We start from the raw sequence: 20767 nt of genomic DNA, 5'->3' as shown, positions 1-20767 counted from the left end.
ACGTTTTCTTTCTAGGCTTCCGCCAATAGCCATCATTCAAGCTATTGCGACCCTACTAAGCCTGCACTTACCGCTGTTTTCACTAACACACTTCTGGTGAACCGTTGCGCATGAACAGATGACGAATAAATGGCCTTACACTAGTATCCCACAGCACCAGCTTCGTCTGTAGAAAAACAAAGGTTCCTCTGCCTGCTGCAGGATACCCACATCACACTTGACTCGCAGACCTTTACTGCGCCCTCTTGCTTGACGTGGGCCGTGCTCCCAGAAGCGCTGTAACATACATGTGCACTTGCGTGCAAAAGTATTCGGTATTACATTTATTTGACGTGTTCATTGCTTGAATATACTTTAAAAGCTAATACACTCCTCTCCATGCTCACCAACAACAATGTTGGCGACGATGACGGCTAAAGTAAGGAGAAATAGAAATGCCACTTCCATTCACTCCAATTACTATTGTTGTTATTATTACAAGGGAAAACTATGACCCTTGGTCATCAGTGTCTTGGGCGGACAGTTATGTCATTTAACAACATCCAAGATACCCGAGCCATCAGTCATGGCGGCAGTCAGACACTCATGCAATGTTTGAAGGAGAAAGTGTTCAAATAGAGGAGCGCACAACTCTCTACGTGGCACCGATGTTAACTAGTTTTCACAGAAACCTGTGCTATGTGGCTCGTTGGTCTAGGGGTATGATTCAAAGGGTTCAAATCCCGGACGAGCCCTTTGTTTTAGTCTTCTCTCATTCATTTTCATTTTGACAGGGTACTTTTGCCAACATGAAAAACATTTCCTTCATGTATCATGACTTCATTATGGTAATATCTCATTTCGTATGTTTCCAAATAGGCCTCTTAACAATCATCTACAAGCCTACATATACCAGCATGATTTCATACAATGTGCACGATATGTAGTCCATGTCTGTCTCTCTGTCTCTCTAGATATATGTTTATAATTGAGTTGATGATAGTTGCATCTGTGCGCCAAACTGTGTCTGAGCAGCAGACTGTAACTTGAAATAATTGCATGAAAATGTCTGTATCTTCTTAATTTTATGCAGGTTAGTTCAGCTAGTAAGAAAGGTCACTATCTTTTTTTTATCTTTTTCTGTAACTAAACCATTCAGTCTTTCTACATGATGCCGTAAATCCAACATTTCCCCAATTCGCTCCCTGCGAGAAGACAATGCGGTGTGCAATGAAAGTGATAGCCTGTCACTTGGCACTTCAGTTCTGCGTACCACCAAGTCTTATTAGACTCCTTAGTTCTAACTGCAAGTTCCCTGCCATGTCCATGAAAGGGGATTGAGTCCGTATTGAACCATTATCTAAAACACAAAACTATGAGAAAGCTTTCGTGATCTATTGGTGCGCATCGCTACCTTCCGAGTAGTGGCCAGTACTACTACTACTAAAGGTAATTATACTAAGGAACGAATGAACGAAAGAGAGAGTATCATTACTCAGTACACTTAGAGGCTATGTGTGTACTAGTAACTTGTTACTTGATTTAAGTCACGAAAAGTCGCATCCAACGTCAGTCCCATCCTATGTAATGTGTGATGTCCAGAGCCGGCCCTAGCCATTTGGGGGCCATATGCGAGATTTGATAGTAGCCCCAGAACCATCCCCCCTCTCGATGAAAAACATTTTAGTGGTGCCCATGTTTATGGCGTATAGAGAATGTTTAGTTAAAACTAAAATAAACACAAACATTTAAATAATGCACATCACAGAACATGTATTGCACTTTAACATACACTGTACTTGTTGAAGAAATTGATGTAATAATCAATACAAATGTAAATAGTGCACTATGCATATTGAAATCAGAGCAATAACTAATAAACTGTTTAGGTAAAATAACATCCACACCAAAAATACTCAATACTGAAAATACTGTAGTGCACAAAAAACTGAATTTAAATAATACAATACTATCAAAAATCATTAGCTGACAACTGGCAAACTACTGCAGTACTTAACTACTAGCTGATCATTATCATCATTTGGATGGCAACTGGCAGTAGGCTAGCTAGCAAAGTGAGCTGGATTATTACTTTATAATGATATATAATTTATAAAGACATGTAAATTCCTCACAAAGTTATGACTTAAAGTCCCACTGCTTGGAATTTAGAAAACACAGAATATCACTAAAGTTCACCTGACATTATGTTTATGAACTCCACCACAATATACATTATATCCATCATATTTACATTACATTTAGCATACATATCCCTGACGCGTGTATTGACCTCACTGGAGACAATATGCTCGAGTCACAGATTAAATGCCCCTCTCCCTCTCGGGTTTACATGGTCTTAGTTTATTGCACTAGAGACGAGTTGTTTACCCGCAGCACTGCACAGGGCAAAGGACTGTCTTGTGCATTGCGCCTTGTTTAATACTTTGTTTTAATGATCTTACCGAGTGGTTTTTTACGTCACTGGTGGGGCTACAAAGCCATGAATCGAAGTGTTTTATCAAGTTAGGATTAAAACACGATGTACAGTACTGAACAGTGTACAACAGACCCACAACAATTTAGAGAGCATAATGATAAAGGAAACCACTGATCCGCATTAACCATGAAACGTCCATCAGCAATGTACTTTACCTTGAAACCCACAATAAATGGACCAGACCGTTACCTTGCACTTTTAAAATGCGTCCATTTCGGGAATGTTACATGGATACCATCATCTCAGACATTAGATTTTGCACGTAAACTGTGGGCTTAGATCGTGGAAAATTGTGCGTGTTTTCAAAATTTCTACGCCATTAACTGGTGTTCTTGGGATGCTCCTTCTGTGTGACCGTATACCTCGAGTAAACGTTTACTCGGTCTGCTTGAGCAAGTGGGTTGAAATGACGTGTGTAAGCCGAAAGCCAGTAATGTATTTTGATACCAGACATTACAGCTTTCATGACCAGGGGCGCAGCGAGGATTTCAGGGCCCCATGAAAGTAAAAAAGGTAGCTACCGAAGTGTGACCCATCGGGAGGATAGCTAAACCCGGGGGTTATGCCTGTGAGGAGAGGTTGAGGGGTGGATGAGGAAGCTCGCCACTTGATAGGTCCGGTCGTTGAGGTAGGAGGAGAAACAAGTGAGAGCAGTCCCAGAGATTCCAAGGTCAGCGAGGCAGGAGAGGAGGATGGAGTGATCGACGGTGTCAAATGTTGCGGAGAGACCAAGGAGGATGAGGATTGAGGAGAGGGAGGCTGCCCGAGCACAGTTGAGGGAGTCAGTGACTGCCAGGAGAGCAGTCTCACTGGTGTGAGAGGTGTTTGGAAGGCGGATTGCAGAGGATCAAGAAGTGAGAGATGGGAAAGGAATGCAGAGAGCTGACAGTGGAAAGTGAATAAATAAAACAAAACAAGAAGCAATAAAAAACACACAAAACAAATACCAAAATAGGCTAACGCCCATTGCTTGTGATGCAATAAAGGGACACTGTTTGGAATTAATGAGAATTGTGCATTCTTACAGATGCCCCACAACGATCACACCTTTTGATCGATCAGCTATTTAACTCTTTCATCAACCTCCATTACCTATAACATAATTCTGAGAAATGTACTTTTTCTTTCAAGTGTGCTGCAGGAAACATCCACTTATTTATAATTCGTTTTATGTCACTTGTTTGCTGCAAGAAAGGCAAGGCGAGTAAGGCTGTAGAACACTGCTACATTATGCATCTTGCACTATGGTGTCGGTAATATAGTTTTTTCGTGCAATACTTATTTATATTGTATTCATAATTCGTTTTGTCACTTGTTTCTTGCATACTGTTTTTATTTTGTGTGTTTTTTTATTGTTTCAAAAATAAAGAAAATCTAAGACATGAAGCTATGCAGTTTCTGTGTGAGTGTATGAACACAATGATCGGTGGTGGAATTGGCTGCGATGCAAGGGGACCAGCTAAAATCTTGCCTAGGGCATCAAATTGGTCAGGGCCGGCCCAGGGCGGAATGACTGATGTGCGGTCCTAATTAATCGGCTACGTAAATCATTCCTTTCCGACCGAACCTGTAACGCTCAAATAATTAATCTGTATAATTTAAATCTATAATCTCTATGAATTATTCCTCGCAGAAAAGCTACTGGGTCTGGATCACAACTGGATCTGTTAGGAACGGCGCCGTCATTGTTGGGGGACACAGTCAGCTGTCATTTAACTGGGCAGATGAAATACAGTCAGATTGTTAGCCATCTAACTTCAAGTTAACCTGACAGGGAGCAGGTTTGAGATGCTGGACATGCTGCTCTGGAAACATAGCTGGCTGAACTTTAAACTCGCTACGGAGAATGGAAAATCCCGAGTTAATGCCAAGTTATCCTGAAACTTAGCCGGCTAACCTACTTATCCAAGTAGGAAGAACACATCCAGGTGCCTATATGTTGTTGGTTTCTTTACAATGCTTGTGTAACTTAATAATATATATACTTTTCCTTGTGCAGAAAACATATCGGCACAATTCGAACTTATGCAAGTTTTATTGTAGAATACTACTACTAATAATAATAATTACAATTATTATGATAATAAACACGAAACAGAGACTGATTAGCATACGTTGAGGTTATCAACAAAGCTATTAACTCTTTACCATAATGCATTTTTACTATTAAGTTGTATCTGAAGCATATCATCTTTCGTGAAACTTGATTTGATTGTGTACTTACCCAGCGTTACTTTTCACTTTTCTGTATGTGCACATATTCCTGTTATCCACAAACCACTGTAGTTATTTAAAGCAACTAAACGCAATAACTTCATCGTCACTCTTGTAACTTTAAAACCCAATATTCACTGGCGCTGTTTAAACTGTGAATAACTAGGTGAGTGCATGTTTTTTTCAGATAATGGCCAATTCTACCTGTTCACCAAAAGCAAGCATGTGCAAATATGTACATTTATTATTTGGACCTTATTATATTAAACCTATTGTAAAATAAAATACAATATTAGTAAAGGCAAATACACTCACCTAAAGGATTATTAGATACACCTGTTCAATTTCTCATTAATGCAAATATCTAACCAACCAATCACATGGCAGTTGCTTCAATGCATTTAGGGGTGTGGTCCTGGTCAAGACAATCTCCTGAACTCCAAACTGGATGTCTGAATGGGAAAGAAAGGTGATTTAAGCAATTTTGAGCGTGGCATGGTTGTTGGTGCCAGACGGGCCGTTCTGAGTATTTCACAATCTGCTCAGTTACTGGGATTTTCACGCACAACCATTTCTAGGGTTTACAAAAAATGGTGTGAAAAGGGAAAAACATCCAGTATGCGGCAGTCCTGTGGGCGAAAATGCCTTGTTGATGCTAGAGGTCAGAGGAGAATGGGCCGACTGATTCAAGCTGATAGAAGAGCAACTTTGACTGAAATAACCACTCGTTACAACCGAGGTATGCAGCAAGGCATTTGTGAAGCCACAACACGTACAACCTTGAGGCGGATGGGCTACAACAGCAGAAGACCCCACCGGGTACCACTCATCTCCACTACAAATAGGAAAAAGAGGCTACAATTTGCACAAGCTCACCAAAATTGGACAGTTGAAGACTGGAAAAATGTTGCCTGGTCTGATGAGTCTCGATTTCTGTTGAGACCTTCAGATGGTAGAGTCAGAATTTGGCGTAAACAGAATGAGAACATGGATCCATCATGCCTTGTTACCACTGTGCAGGCTGGTGGTGGTGGTGTAATGGTGTGGGGGATGTTTTCTTGGCACACTTTAGGCCCCTTAGTGCCAATTGGGCATCGTTTAAATGCCACGGCCTACCTGAGCATTGTTTCTGAGCATGTCCATCCCTTTATGACCACCATGTACCCATCCTCTGATGGCTACTTTCAGCAGGATAATGCACCATGTCACAAAGGTCGAATCATTTCAAATTGGTTTCTTGAACATGACAATGAGTTCACTGTACTAAACTGGCCCCCACAGTCACCACATCTCAACCCAATAGAGCATCTTTGGGATGTGGTGGAACGGGAGCTTCGTGCCCTGGATGTGCATCCCACAAATCTCGATCAACTGCAAGATGCTATCCTATCAATATGGGCCAACATTTCTAAAGAATGCTTTCAGCACCTTGTTGAATCAATGCCACGTAGAATTAAGGCAGTTCTGAAGGCGAAAGGGGGTATTAGTATGGTGTTCCTAATAATCCTTTAGGTGAGTGTATAAGCGGAATATATTTGTTATAAATACAGCAAATATAGTTTTATATTCACTGTATTTTCCATTTCATGGGATTCCAGAATAATTTCTGTATCAAATTTAAACTACTGAGATATCATATTAAAGATATAGGAAAGACCAAACATATGTGCAGTGTCCGGTTTTCTTTTTTTTCTTTCTTTCTGTAATTTCTGCTTTAAGTTTAACTTGGTATTCACGTCATGCCATGTGTTCTGTGTCATGCTCACTGTCACTATCTCTTTAGCATTCTGTTTAACTTCTTCATCACGTCAATGCTTCAGTTGCCCATTCATTAACCTAATGGTCACTAGCAAAACATCACCATAGTTCCCAATATTTTTCCTTGACGTCCTGTGTTAACTGAAGTTTAAGGACCTCGTGGCGCAACGGTAGCGCGTCTGACTCCAGATCAGAAGGTTGTGTGTTCAAATCACGTCGGGGTCAGTCTTTTACTCAACATTCCCTGTAATATCACTCAATAATTCCTGCTCTGGAGAGTGTTATTAATATCCTAGAATGCAAACGTTGTTAGTCTAAGTAACATGCATCTACACCCGAGGGGATGCATAAAAGTCAGTCTGGTCTCCTGCACGTTGAAATTATATTTGATTTTAAGAATCCGTATCGTTTGTTATATTTTAATCTGCCTTGTTATAGGCTATTAACAGTGGACTGTCACAATCCGTGTTTTATTCACCTGCTGTATAGCTCCCTTTTATGTATTTCTTGTGCTTTCGATTACCGCCTACCCTATACTGTCTCACTTTCTGATCCCTGGTCGACACAATTCATACACTAATAAAAACGTATAGAAATACTTTAGATAACATCAACACTACTAGGTAATAATAGTAGATGGGATTCAATGTTCATTTCTCGGTTCATGTTTGAGCGATTCCGAGGCCTCGCTAAGGTGCCTTTTAGTGATGCGCTAAGGTCGCTGCACTGTGGCGCGGCACACCGACCCCCCAGGATGTTGCCATATTATTAGGAATATTATTAGGGTTCCACTGTACAAGATCTGCTGCCGTGCTCGGCATTACCAGCAGCTTATCCAGACGGAGGCGCCGGGTGTCACAGAGAGATGCAGGTCGGTGCTGCTAGTGGAGCGAGTCACTCATACTTTGACAATCACTCTTTGGGTGCATCGGGGTGTGTATATTGAAGTCACTAGACTTTCATTGACGTACACGGAGTAGCCTACACAGCATCAGCTGAGTTTGCGCCTGTAGAAAAGCCTGGCTGAATTTCTGCCAGCCCCAGCTCCTCTAGTCCAATAGTGCTATTAGTCAGCAACATTAGATGGCAGTCACACACAAGGTGCTTGAACTTGAGACTGAGAAAGTTTCCAGTTGTTGGAGCGCACCGCTTTCTACGTGGCACTAGTGTAAAGATGTCACTAATGTAAGTTTGTTCGAGATATGATTCTCTCTTAGAGTGCGAGAGGTCCTGGTTTAAAATGCCTTTCTTTTACGGTTTTCTTAATTTCTCATTGTATAAAACACATTATTATTATTTTTATTTCTTGGCAGACGCCCTTATGCAGGGCGACTTGCAACATAAGTGCAAGAATACAGTTAAGTACAAGGCATCAAACATTACAAATTCAAATTTACATTAAACAAAGCAATTCAAGATAATACATTTTACAACTTCCAATGTATACAGTTAAGTACAGTAAGTGCAGTCATACATTGTGAAAAGTAAAGCTAAGTGCCGTCAAGATGTACGACAATTGTCGAAATCATGTATTTGGCCAGTGAATAAGATCTCTTCTCCTCTCATCAGCATTTTATTATGGTATTACCCCTTTTATGTAAAGATTAGTTTATAATGCACATGCATATACTACATATACTATTATCATTTAAAATATTGTAGACAGACGCCATCCGACTGTCTATCCGTCTATTTTTAAATCCATCTAGTTTTGTCCATTTGTCCAAAATGTGGCTAGAGACAGTGGCTTGCTTTCTACCTAGTTCCCCCAGTAAAAGCCATTAACCACTGAAGAAACTCAATTCATTTCTGACAGTCATTTAAGGTAAGGTACATCCTTGCCATTCTTAACAATGACTGTGATGTCATCTACGTAAGCCACCGCTTTGAAAAGTTTCATTAATACACCAGGAACAATCAGCCCAAATAGTCTGTAGGTTATGTAAATGCATCACTACCAGCAGGTGACACACACACACACACACACACACACACACACACACACACACTTTTTTCTCGAGTTTGTTTTTCCATTCCAATGGGTGTCCAAGTTACTCCAACAGTCCAAGTTACACTGTCAATCAAATACATCATTGTCCGTGTTCCACCTTGGTGGGTAAATTCAATAAACTATGCGCTAAATAAAAACTGACCTTTAAATAAACAGTATTCATCTATCGAGAATCTATGTTCATGGTTTGTATAGAAGTATTTCCACATATGCATCTGGACACTCGGGCAAGCCAGCTGAGAAGTCGCTCAAGTCGCCGCAGCTAAGTATCGCCTTTTTCTCTCGCGTTTCCTAGTTTAGTTAAGAGTTACATTGATTGTTTACGTGGTTTGTTTAGCTAAGAATTATATATCTTGCACCTGTTTTGTAGTAAGAGCAGCGACTGTTTGTTAGTGAATTTAGCAAGTTACTTAGCACACTCAACACGCCCTGTCTGTAATCAGAAGCTTTACACTGTAGGCTGTGATTATTCGCATGTATCTAGTCAGATGAATGATCTGAAATGCATCAAAAGTCATGGAATGAGAGACTTTTTGGGCGTTGGTGGTATAGTGGTGAGCATAGCTGCCTTCCAAGCAGTTGACCCGGGTTCGATTCCCGGCCAACGCAACGTTTTCTTTCTAGGCTTCCGCCATCACATTTGTGATGCTTCGGGGGAGTTCGACACCATTCAAGCTATTGCGACCCTACTAAGCCTGCACTTACCGCTGTTTTCACTAACACACTTCTGGTGAACCGTTGCGCATGAACAGATGACGAATAAATGGCCTTACACTAGTATCCCACAGCACCAGTTTCGTCTGTAGAAAAACAAAGGTTCCTCTCCCTGCTGCAGGATACCCACATCACACTTGACTCGCAGACCTTTACTGCGCCCTCTTGCTTCACGTGGGCCGTGCTCCCAGAAGCGCTGTAACATACATGTGCACTTGCGTGCAAAAGTATTCGGTATTACATTTATTTGACGTGTTCATTGCTTGAATATACTTTAAAAGCTAATACACTCCTCTCCATGCTCACCAACAACAATGTTGGCGACGATGACGGCTAAAGTAAGGAGAAATAGAAATGCCACTTCCATTCACTCCAATTACTATTGTTGTTATTATTACAGGGGAAAACTATGACCCTTGGTCATCAGTGTCTTGGGCGGACAGTTATGTCATTTAACAACATCCAAGATACCCGAGCCATCGGTCAGTCAGCACCACTAGATGGCGGCAGTCAGACACTCATGCAATGTTTGAAGAAGGAAGTGTTCAAATAGAGGAGCGCACAACTCTCTACGTGGCACCGATGTTAACTAGTTTTCACAGAAACCTGTGCTATGTGGCTCGTTGGTCTAGGGGTATGATTCAAAGGGTTCAAATCCCGGACGAGCCCTTTGTTTTAGTATTCTCTCATTCATTTTCATTTTGACAGGGTACTTTTGCCAACATGAAAAACATTTCCTTCATGTATCATGACTTCATTATGGTAATATCTCATTTCGTATGTTTCCAAATAGGCCTCTTAACAATCATCTACAAGCCTACATATACCAGCATGATTTCATACTATGTGCACGATATGTAGTCCATGTCTGTCTCTCTGTCTGTCTAGATATATGTTTATAATTGAGTTGATGATAGTTGCATCTGTGCGCCAAACTGTGTCTGAGCAGCAGACTGTAACTTGAAATAATTGCATGAAAATGTCTGTATCTTCTTAATTTTATGCAGGTTAGTTCAGCTAGTAAGAAAGGTCACTATCTTTTTTATCTTTTTCTGTAACTAAACCATTCAGTCTTTCTACATGATGCCGTGAATCCAACATTTCCCCAATTCGCTCCCTGCGAGAAGACAATGCGATGTGCAATGAAAGTAATAGCCTGTCACTTGGCACTTCAGTTCTGCGTACCACCAAGTCTTATTAGACTCCTTAGTTCTAACTGCAAGTTCCCTGCCATGTCCATGAAAGGGGATTGAGTCCGTATTGAACCATTATCTAAAACACAAAACTATGAGAAAGCTTTCGTGATCTATTGGTGCGCATCGCTGCCTTCCGAGTAGTGGCCAGTACTACTACTACTAAAGGTAATTATACTAAGGAACGAATGAACGAAAGAGAGAGTATCATTACTCAGTACACTTAGAGGCTATGTGTGTACTAGTAACTTGTTACTTGATTTAAGTCACGAAAAGTCCCATCCAACGTCAGTCCCATCCTATGTAATGTGTGATGTCCAGAGCCGGCCCTAGCCATTTGGGGGCCATATGCGAGATTTGATAGTAGCCCCAGAACCATCCCCCCTCTCGATGAAAAACATTTTAGTGGTGCCCATGTTTATGGCGTATAGAGAATGTTTAGTTAAAACTAAAATAAACACAAACAATTAAATAATGCACATCACAGAACATGTATTGCACTTTAACATTCACTGTACTTGTTGAAGAAATTGATGTAATAATCAATACAAATGTAAATAGTGCACTATGCATATTGAAATCAGAGCAATAACTAATAAACTGTTTAGGTAAAATAACATCCACACCAAAAATACTCAATACTGAAAATACTATAGTGCACAAGAAACTGAATTTAAATAATACAATACTATGAAAAATCATTAGCTGACAACTGGCAAACTACTGCAGTACTTAACTACTAGCTGATCATTATCATCATTTGGATGGCAACTGGCAGTAGGCTAGCTAGCAAAGTGAGCTGGATTATTACTTTATAATGATATATAATTTATAAAGACATGTAAATTCCTCACAAAGTTATGACTTAAAGTCCCACTGCTTGGAATTTAGAAAACACAGAACATCACTAAAGTTCCCCTGACATTATCTTTATAAACTCCACCACAATATACATTATATCCATCATATTTACATTACATTTAGCATACATATCCCTGACGCATGTATTGACCTCACTGGAGACAATATGCTCGAGTCACAGATTAAATGCCCCTCTCCCTCTCGGGTTTACATGGTCTTAGTTTATTGCACTAGAGACGAGTTGTTTACCCGCAGCACTGCACAGGGCAAAGGACTGTCTTGTGCATTGCGCCTTGTTTAATACTTTGTTTTAATGATCTTACCGAGTGGTTTTTTACGTCACTGGTGGGGCTACAAAGCCATGAATCGAAGTGTTTTATCAAGTTAGGATTAAAACACGATGTACAGTACTGAACAGTGTACAACAGACCCACAACAATTTAGAGAGCATAATGATAAAGGAAACCACTGATCCGCATTATCCATGAAACGTCCATCAGCAATGTACTTTACCTTGAAACCCACAATAAATGGACCAGACCGTTACCTTGCACTTTTAAAATGCGTCCATTTCGGGAATGTTACATGGATACCATCATCTCAGACATTAGATTTTGCATGTAAACTGTGGGCTTAGATCGTGGAAAATTGTGCATGTTTTCAAAATTTCTACGCCATTTACTGGTGTTCTTGGGATGCTCCTTCTGTGTGACCGTATACCTCGAGTAAACGTTTACTCGGTCTGCTTGAGCAAGTGGGTTGAAATGACGTGTGTAAGCCGAAAGCCAGTAATGTATTTTGATACCAGACATTACAGCTTTCATGACCAGGGGCGCAGCGAGGATTTCAGGGCCCCATGAAAGTAAAAAAGGTAGTTACCGAAGTGTGACCCATCGGGAGGATAGCTAAACCCGGGGGTTATGCCTGTGAGGAGAGGTTGAGGGGTGGATGAGGAAGCTCGCCACTTGATAGGTCCGGTCGTTGAGGTAGGAGGAGAAGCAAGTGAGAGCAGTCCCAGAGATTCCAAGGTCAGCGAGGCAGGAGAGGAGGATGGAGTGATCGACGGTGTCAAATGTTGCAGAGAGACCAAGGAGGATGAGGATTGAGGAGAGGGAGGCTGCCCGAGCACAGTTGAGGGAGTCAGTGACTGCCAGGACAGCAGTCTCAGTGGTGTGAGCGGTGTTTGGAAGGCGGATTGCAGAGGATCAAGAAGTGAGAGATGGGAAAGGAATGCAGAGAGCTGACAGTGGACCGCACGCTCGAGGGTCTTTGAGAGGAAGGGGAGTAGGGCGACAGGGCAGAGACAGGTGCCTCTGAGGAGAGGTGGGGTCAAGGGTAGGTTTCTTGAGGAGTGGGATGACCGCAGCTTGTTTAAATGCAAGAGGGGAAACAGCCAGAGAGGAGTGAGGAGTTGAGGAGGGAGGTGAAGAAGGGGAGTTGAAATGGAGCAGACGCTTGCAGGAGGCGAGTAGAGAGAGGGTCCAGGGGACATATTATGGGTTTGTGACCTAGGAGGAGAGAGGAAAGTTCAGAGTCTGAGAGAGGAGAGAATGAAGAAATGGAAGCTTGATCGGTGGGAGACTTGGGCAGGGTGGGAGTGGAGAGGAGACTGTTGAAGAGCTTGTGGATTTCTGTGATCTTGTAGAAGAATGAGGCAAAATGATGAGGTGAGATGAGATGAGGGAGGAGGGGGGAGATGAGAGAGAAGGTGGAGTAAAGCTTGCAGGGGTTGTGGACAGTGGATTCAAAGAATGACTGGAAGTAAGACTGAGGTGAGCGAGGAGGGGAATGTGGGCAGTAGAGAGTGGTAGAGTGCGAGGGTCGTTGGGAGTTTGGATCTCTTCCACTTGTGCTCAGTGGTGCGCAGACTGGATCAGGTCGAGCGGAGAACAGAAGAGATCCAAGGCTGAGGAGGGGAGGGACGGACAGAACGAGACGGTGTAAATGAAGAACTTTTTCCTGAATCAGGAGCGATTCAAACTTCCGGTTTGAAATAGCTGTAGAACTGTCGCTATTTCAGTTGGAATTTCATGAATAAATTAATATAGGGACAACCTATGGACTGCCTACAAGACGCACAATCCCAAGAAAAAGGGAGCAAAGTCGATCCACGAATTGTTTATGAAGGCAAAAAAAAAATAGGCAATTAACCAATCGTGAAGCATGAACCGATTCCAAAGTACAACAACCCTGCTAGCACATTGCCTCAATGCTGTAGCAATATAAATGATATTGCTACAATGTTATTGGCAATGTTGTGTGTTAGCAGGGAATACCTGTACAGTTTTTTTCCAACAATCTGCAAAGTTAAATACTGGTGCTGAAAAATTAGGTACTAATAAAACAGAAGTATTTGGCACACACAAGTAATGTGTGTTGGTTCGGCAGTTACTGCTCTCAGGAAGGTAATGTGACTGCCTCCCGTCTCCCCAAAGCTCCCGTCATTGATGAAGCAGGCGTGACCGCACCTTCCCAAGCTCTTCACTATGACTTCACATCTTGTCGCTATTAAAATCTAGGATGTGTCACAGAGTGGAAGTTATACAGTACCACTGGGGGGTAAAACTTATGGAAGCACGACTACACCACCTAGCGGTTGTCTACAGCCGCTAGGACCCATTGGGAGGTTGTCGATTGCCCAAATATGCCCATTTTGCATTTACTACCTCTCAATTCTCCCTTCGATTTAGGTTATTTAAATTGGGGAATCTCAAGCCAGGAGCACACCACAGACCACACAAGACAGGTATACAATTAACTGGATTACAAATCTCTAATATAAAATCCATCAGACTTCCTCTTTATGTTAAAAAGACAAAAGTTCAAACTAAAAAATGCATTCGTGGAGGGTTCTGTTGGTCTCCTCCGGCAGCACCAGGAGCTGGAATGGGGCAGGCAATAGTCCACGTGTCCTAGTACAAATTAATGAGGGGCTCCGACAAAAATTCAGCTTCTGCTCTGGTCCGGGTTTGGCAATACAAAGAAATTACAATGTCCATGTACAGTCCAAGAAAACAATGGCCGAGTAAAAAAAAAAAAAAAAACAGGTTGTTTGTTGTTATCCTTTGAAACACTACTGTAGTTCAAAAAGCCTGTACGCTATCCCTTCTCTGGATACTCTCGCTAGCGTTGCAGAGGTCGCCTCAGCTCTCCTCTGGGTCTCTTAGCCCTTTCCGTTACTTGTCCATCAAGTCCTTCGTTCGCCTTTGGCTCCACGTTTCGTTCCCGTTGCTCTGCAATCCCGTCCCCCCCAGCTCCACCCCGGGAGCATTTTATCTCCAGCCTAACAGGTGCTCCTCATGGTCAATTATTGAATTTCGTAGAACCTGGCGAATAAGCGGGTACTCTCATGAATGCGTGATTAGCCATGTGTATATTTAAATCAATCAATCGTAAATAAAACTCGTGCATTTCCGTGAAGTGGGGCGGGACATTCAAAGTAAACAAACGTGATTTTAATGGGAATAATGTGATAATATAAGAGGTTTAAAGTGAATTAATAAAACAAAACAAAAAGCAATAAAAAACACACAAAACAAATACCAAAATACCATTGCTAGTGATGCAGTAAAGAGACACTGTTTGGAATGAATGAGAATTGTGCATTCTTACCGATGCCCCACAACGATCACACCTTTTGATCGATCAGCTATTTAACTCTTTCATCAACCTCCATTACCTATAACATAATTCTGAGAAATATACCTTTTCTTTCAAGTGTGCTGCAGGAAACATCCACTTATTTATAATTCGTTTTATGTCACTTGTTTGCTGCAAGAAAGGCAAGGCGGTAAGGCTGTAGAACACTGCTACATTATGCATCTTGCACTATGGTGTCGGTAATATAGTTTTTTCGTGCAATACTTATTTATATTGTATTCATAATTCGTTTTGTCACTTGTTTCTTGCATACTGTTTTTATTTTGTGTGTTTTTTTCTTGTTTCAAACATAAAGAAAATCTAAGACATGAAGCTATGCAGTTTCTGTGTAAGTGTATGAACACAATGATCGGTGGTGGAATTGGCTGCGATGCAAGGGGACCAGCTAAAATCTTGCCTAGGGCATCAAATTGGTCAGGGCCGGCCCAGGGCGGAATGACTGATGTGAGTAGATAGTAGGTTTTTTTGGGCGCGGCCTATTTTGTTATGACGTATGCCCTAAGCTTATTAATATTCCTACGTCATAATTGGGGGGTGTGATTTTAGAGTTATTTCCTTAATTATTCCTACGTCATATCCGCCAGAAAGTGTACACCCCTAAAACCCTGAACAACAAGGCCCCCCATAACCGGTTGTTCTTGTTGTTCTTGTTGGTCAACTGTAGAGTGTGAATGGGTCGGCTCTTCCTGTAGCGGTTGGGGGTCTTTTTTAAATATACATGTAAGGGGCCCAGGTCTTAACAATGCCATTTTGAATAGTGCGTTTATCATATTCACACTGTCTCTGTCTCTGTCTCTGTCTGTCTCTCTCTCTCTGTCTCTCTCGCCCAAGCATTTTATAAGATCAACAAGTTCTGTTGTCTGTAATGGTCCCAGGTCTTAACAATGCCATTTTGAATAGTGCGTTTATCATATTCACACTGGCTCTGTCTCTGTCTGTCTCTATATCTCTCTCTCTCGCCCAATCATTTTATAAGATCAACAAGTTCTGTTGTCTGTAATGGTCACAGGTCCTAACAATGCCTGTTTTGCATAGGGTACTTATGTTAACCCCAATGTATATGGCTCTGTCTCTCCCCTCAAATTTAATTAAAAATAAAATTAAAAAAAAGAGGGTGTGTGTGTGTGTGGGTGTTTGTGGGTATAGGTTAATTGTATTTGTATATAAAAAAATAAATAAAAAATAAAAAAAATAAAAGCTGTGGTTATATTTTATCTCACACATAATGTGTTCATTCGTTTTACTTAAATACATTCTAGGGTCTTAAAGCTCATAAGAGTTAGACTTAAGATAAGGATATGTTTTTAAGGTATTTTAGCAGGCTCAATCCCTGATGATAAGGAATCATTTAAAAAATAAAAACAACTGATCACTCAATGCTAAATAGATCACAACACTCAAGGCTAAATCACTCACACCACGGGGGACGGGGGTGGGCTCAGACAAACGTAGGCATGGCGTGTGGTCTCAAAACATTCAGAATACTTTTAAACTATATAATTTATAAGCTTTGTAAAATAAACCCAAATATCTCTTTTGTGGGGATAAATGCTGTTCTGAGTAGTTTGTGACTTGTTTAATACCAAACAAAGCATCGCTATTAAAAAAAAAAAAAAAAAAAAAAAATCACTGTAAAAGCGCTACTTATTTTAGATCTTTATAGTTATTTTCTTGGCTCAGGTTGTTTTTTAGCGCGTATAAAGGCCTGAAATATTCTTAGTGTTTATTGACTATAGGTCTTGATGCTTAAAAATGTTTTTTTGAGAGACCAAAAGGTTCTAATAAAAGTTTAGAGTAGAGAGGAGAGAGATCGTCGCCATCTTGGTTTCTATTTGAAATTGATGCAGGGTCATTTTATTGGTTGGTTTTGATATGTTAATTGATAACAGGACGGCACAAAGGCCAGCCCAGAACAATGCCTTACAAGCAGATCCGGCATCCGGCCATCAGTATAAGTATGAAGGTCTGGTCTTCAGCTCGACAGACTCATACTGACCTTTCGATTTAAGCCTAAAGATCAACAATGTCCGGAAACAACATCAACGACTTCGATTTAAACGAGTTTTTAGGTAAGTCTTCAGATTATTTTCATTGACTCAGAGCGTGGGCATGTATTGTAAATAAGGTTATAACATCTGTTTTAAGTTCTGTAAAATTATTTTTCAGCCAGTCAACAGGAGTTAATTCCCAACGCTGAGGAGATCATCTGGAACAACGACGGTAAGATTTTTGTGTTTGCGCTCAAGGGTTCTTATGTATGGGTGTGTGGTTGTGTTTTGAAGCGGCTCATTAGAGTTATGAAAACGTTTTAATATATATTAATGGCGGTCTCTTTAATTACACAGAAACTATCGAAAGGCCTGTGATTAATGTCTCCGAGGATCAACCAAGAGAAGTGGTTGTCCCTAGACAGGCTGTCTGCCGACCGGGTAAGAACTAAACCCCTGTTTGTTTGTATAACGTTTCGGTAAGATGTTTGAGGCCCGTTTTGTTAATTTAAAAAAATATCCTTTCTAACAGTATTAAGAAACGTGGTTCGAGACAACGAAAGGCCTTCCACATCGAGGGATTGTTTCGTTTTACCTTCGAGAACCGTAACCTTTCAAGAATCTGAAAGGCCGTCAGCCCCTGTATCTGATAGCGGTGAGTATATATCTGCCGCTTGTAAGAGGTTAAAGCTTTTTATAAAGAGGGGTGGTTAAAGGTTAAACATGTCTCTTACCTTCACAGAAGTGCAAAAAGCTAAATCAGCTGAAAAACATAAGAAACGATTATTCTTTGGAGGTAAGTAAGATCTTTCAAACTTTAATGTTTTTAAAAGGGTTTTGTTTGCCCGTTGAGGGCTAATATTTAAGCGAGGGGTGTCCATTTCCTGTAGGTCTTGGGGGTTCTGGGAAAGATCTTTAGAAGTCCGGACAGGTCTAGGCTTGTTTCTGGGGCATGTGTTTAGAAATGACCGATTGCCCGACCGTCTGGTTAGGAAGTAAAGCTGTCCGAAAGGTTTTAGTAAGTTGTTTGGCTTATCTCCCGCAATTATACTTCTGTTTTAAAGTGGCTGTAGGAAAAGGCTTGAAGGTGTTCATTGTATTTAATATTTAAACAGATCGTGAAAACGTTTGTGAAACAGGAAGTCCCGGGATCAGGAAGCGTTTACACTTGGAAGGTTCGTTTAAAAATGAAATGTGGTGTGTGTGTGTATAAAAAGTGTTTTATTAACAATATTACATTTAAGAAACAGTTTATTTACAGAGGCTTCTCTGTTTTACATTTATTATCAAGTCCTAATAAATATATTGTCTGTAAATAATAAGGCGTTGTAGTGAATGTCTAAGCCTATTTTCAAAGGTCTAAAAAAGCTAAAGGTTTTGAAGGTCCTGGACATGTTGTTTTAAGTTTGATTTCTGTCGCCGTTTAAAGATGTAAATGTAATGTATATTTTTATTCTTCCCAAGACTCTTGGGATAGTCATTCTGTGGATGAGCTATTGAGGACAATTACCCCGTCTAAGTGGGATCAAACATCTTCCCCGGAGAGATCACCGAGAGGATCCCCCACGGTGGTCTTGGAGACCCCCCAACATCTACTCAGGCCACAGCCTTCTGGGGGTAATTCAACAATCCAGATTCAGCCCGCCGCATTGTCGGGCGGAACAAATACAGGCAACCAACAACCTCAGGGGTCGCCGTCAGTCAGGGTTGACACACCACCCAACGACGGACTGGTTTCAACATCGTCCCCCCAGCCCCGTTTCTTGGCTACAGAAACGCTGAACAGTACACCGCGATTGGCCAGGGTGTCACCGCAAAGGCCTTCTTGGTCTCCGTCCGTGAGTATACGCTCGCTCCCTGCCTCCTTCGACCGAGATTTACCGGAGCGACCATCCTTTGCAGCTGAGCCAGGACACCATCCCCCGGAGCTACTTCCTGAAGGTCGGCATGAGTTGCTACATACCTTGTTACTAAATCAAAGACTTGTGTTAGTGGGGCAAAACCTTGTGATAGAGAGTCAAAACACCCTTATTAATACCCTTACTAACGAATTGTACCGTATTTAATGTTTTAATAGATACAAAACGCCTTACTATTGTGGGTTGTTGGAAAAATAAAAAATAAAAAAAAATGTCCGGACTTGGTAAAAGAACTCACAAACTAAAGGATTATGAACAAGTTAGGGCCCCAAAAAGACCTTCCCGAGAGAACACCCCCGGCCCTGTTGTGAACTCCTCTGATGTCCCAATGAACCAGGAACTATTACAAATGATAAATGATTTAAATAACCCCCAATCACCACCGATAGAATGTGAATTACCAGACTTACCGGTGAACCCCGACCTGTTACAGATGGTCAATGATCTAAATAACCACCTCCCAACGGTAGCGCTTATAGAGGTTCAACCCCTAGTTCACCCCGATTTGTTTGAAATGGTGGAGGCTTTGGAGACGCTACCCCGACCAAATTCTGCCCCTATTATAAATGATTTGAGACCATTAGAACACAGTACGGCGGCAGAAGCAGCCGTCACTATAGAGGAGGGTCTTGACATTAACCGGGTGGATATCTTTGAAGGACTTTTACAGGCTTTAAATGAGCCTCCTCAAAAAGGGGGTTTTGTAGATGTCAGCGGTGGGGGTGTTCGGAATGTGGAGGGTTCTGAGACTGATAAGGCTGTGGATGACATGCTCTGTGAGAATGTAGGGGTTGAAGGCTTTGTTCAAAATGATGATGTGTCCAAGAGTACCAGTGATCCCGTGATTATAGATAGACCGGCCTATAACAATTTTGAAATGATTCAGCGTTTTAATTTTGCAGAACTTTTAAATTGTGACAATTATGCAGAAATATTTGTCAACATACACGAGGCCTTGCAAAACATGCTTGAACAGGTTGCTGAAAGGGTCAGACCTCGAGATGTTGTACAGTTAGAACTCAGAGGGGATGATTTGTTTAGCAACCTATCTGTAATGCTGAGTGGAGATAATTTAGATGTTGATGAATTTCTGGCTAAAATCGAAGCGTTATTGCAAAGTAACGCATCCATCTTAGCTGATGAAAGTCTGTCTCTGGTAATGAATGTGTTTCGTAACCCTGAGGGTGGGGCGCTTAGAAGACTGTCGAAATGCTTGAAGAACGACATAATTAGGAACAAGCTCAGGCAATTAGTGGTGAGTTCCAATGGTGACAATAAGCTCTGTTTTGCTTACAGTTTAATAAAACTACTCACCCCCGACATGCCTGAACCCCAAGCTATGCAAGAGGCTTTAATGCTTCATCAGAGGGCCGGCTTAAACTCTCAACAGATGGTTGCCTTTTCAGACATTGCCATGTTTGAGGAGTTGTTGTCTTTAAAAATTGTTGTGTGGTACCGTTGTGAGGTAAAGGAAGTATTTGTGAAATTTCAGACACATCCTGAAACCCATACACAGACACTGTTTCTCTTCCTAAGTGATAGTCATTACTTTGGAATAAAGAGTTTGACGGCTTTTTTGGGTTGTTCGTATGTTTGTCATTGGTGTTATAAGGCCTTCAATGATAAGCTTAAGCACCGCTGTGACGGTTACTGTAACGTCTGTTTCAATCCGCAATGTCGTAAGGGTTTGGCCCCTACCATTCGATGTAAAGATTGCTTAAGGATTTGTCTCTCCGCGTTCTGTTTTTCCGAACATAAGGTGCAGAGGGCCGCTGCTGAGGGGGTTAAAAAACGGAGTTATTGTGATCAAACTAAATATTGCCCGCAGTGTTGCCTCCAGTACCGTTTTCATGAGGTTAAACCACACAAATGTCTGGAACCGAGATGTAGGATCTGTAATGCGGATTTAACCCCGGGGTCTGAACACCAGTGCTTTATTCAGCCGGTTAAAAAGGAGCCGCCGCACAACC

The 20767-nt window shown here is 41.4% G+C and overlaps 2 non-coding genes across 2 annotated transcripts; both read left to right on the top strand.

The window, feature by feature from the left end:
- The first annotated feature begins 6604 nt into the window (after window positions 1–6604).
- trnaw-cca (transfer RNA tryptophan (anticodon CCA)) lies at window positions 6605–6676 on the top strand. Its single transcript has one exon. It is a non-coding gene; the product is annotated as a tRNA-Trp (tRNA).
- A 2323-nt stretch (window positions 6677–8999) lies between these two features.
- Window positions 9000–9071, top strand: trnag-ucc (transfer RNA glycine (anticodon UCC)). The gene has a single exon. It is a non-coding gene; the product is annotated as a tRNA-Gly (tRNA).
- Window positions 9072–20767: the final 11696 nt, after the last annotated feature.

This window comes from Amia ocellicauda, chromosome 19 (genome assembly GCF_036373705.1).
Source record: "Amia ocellicauda isolate fAmiCal2 chromosome 19, fAmiCal2.hap1, whole genome shotgun sequence".
Classification (NCBI taxonomy): Eukaryota; Metazoa; Chordata; class Actinopteri; order Amiiformes; family Amiidae; genus Amia; species Amia ocellicauda.
The sequence above is the reverse complement of the archived record's forward strand: the minus strand, read 5'-3'. Positions and strand labels throughout refer to the sequence as shown.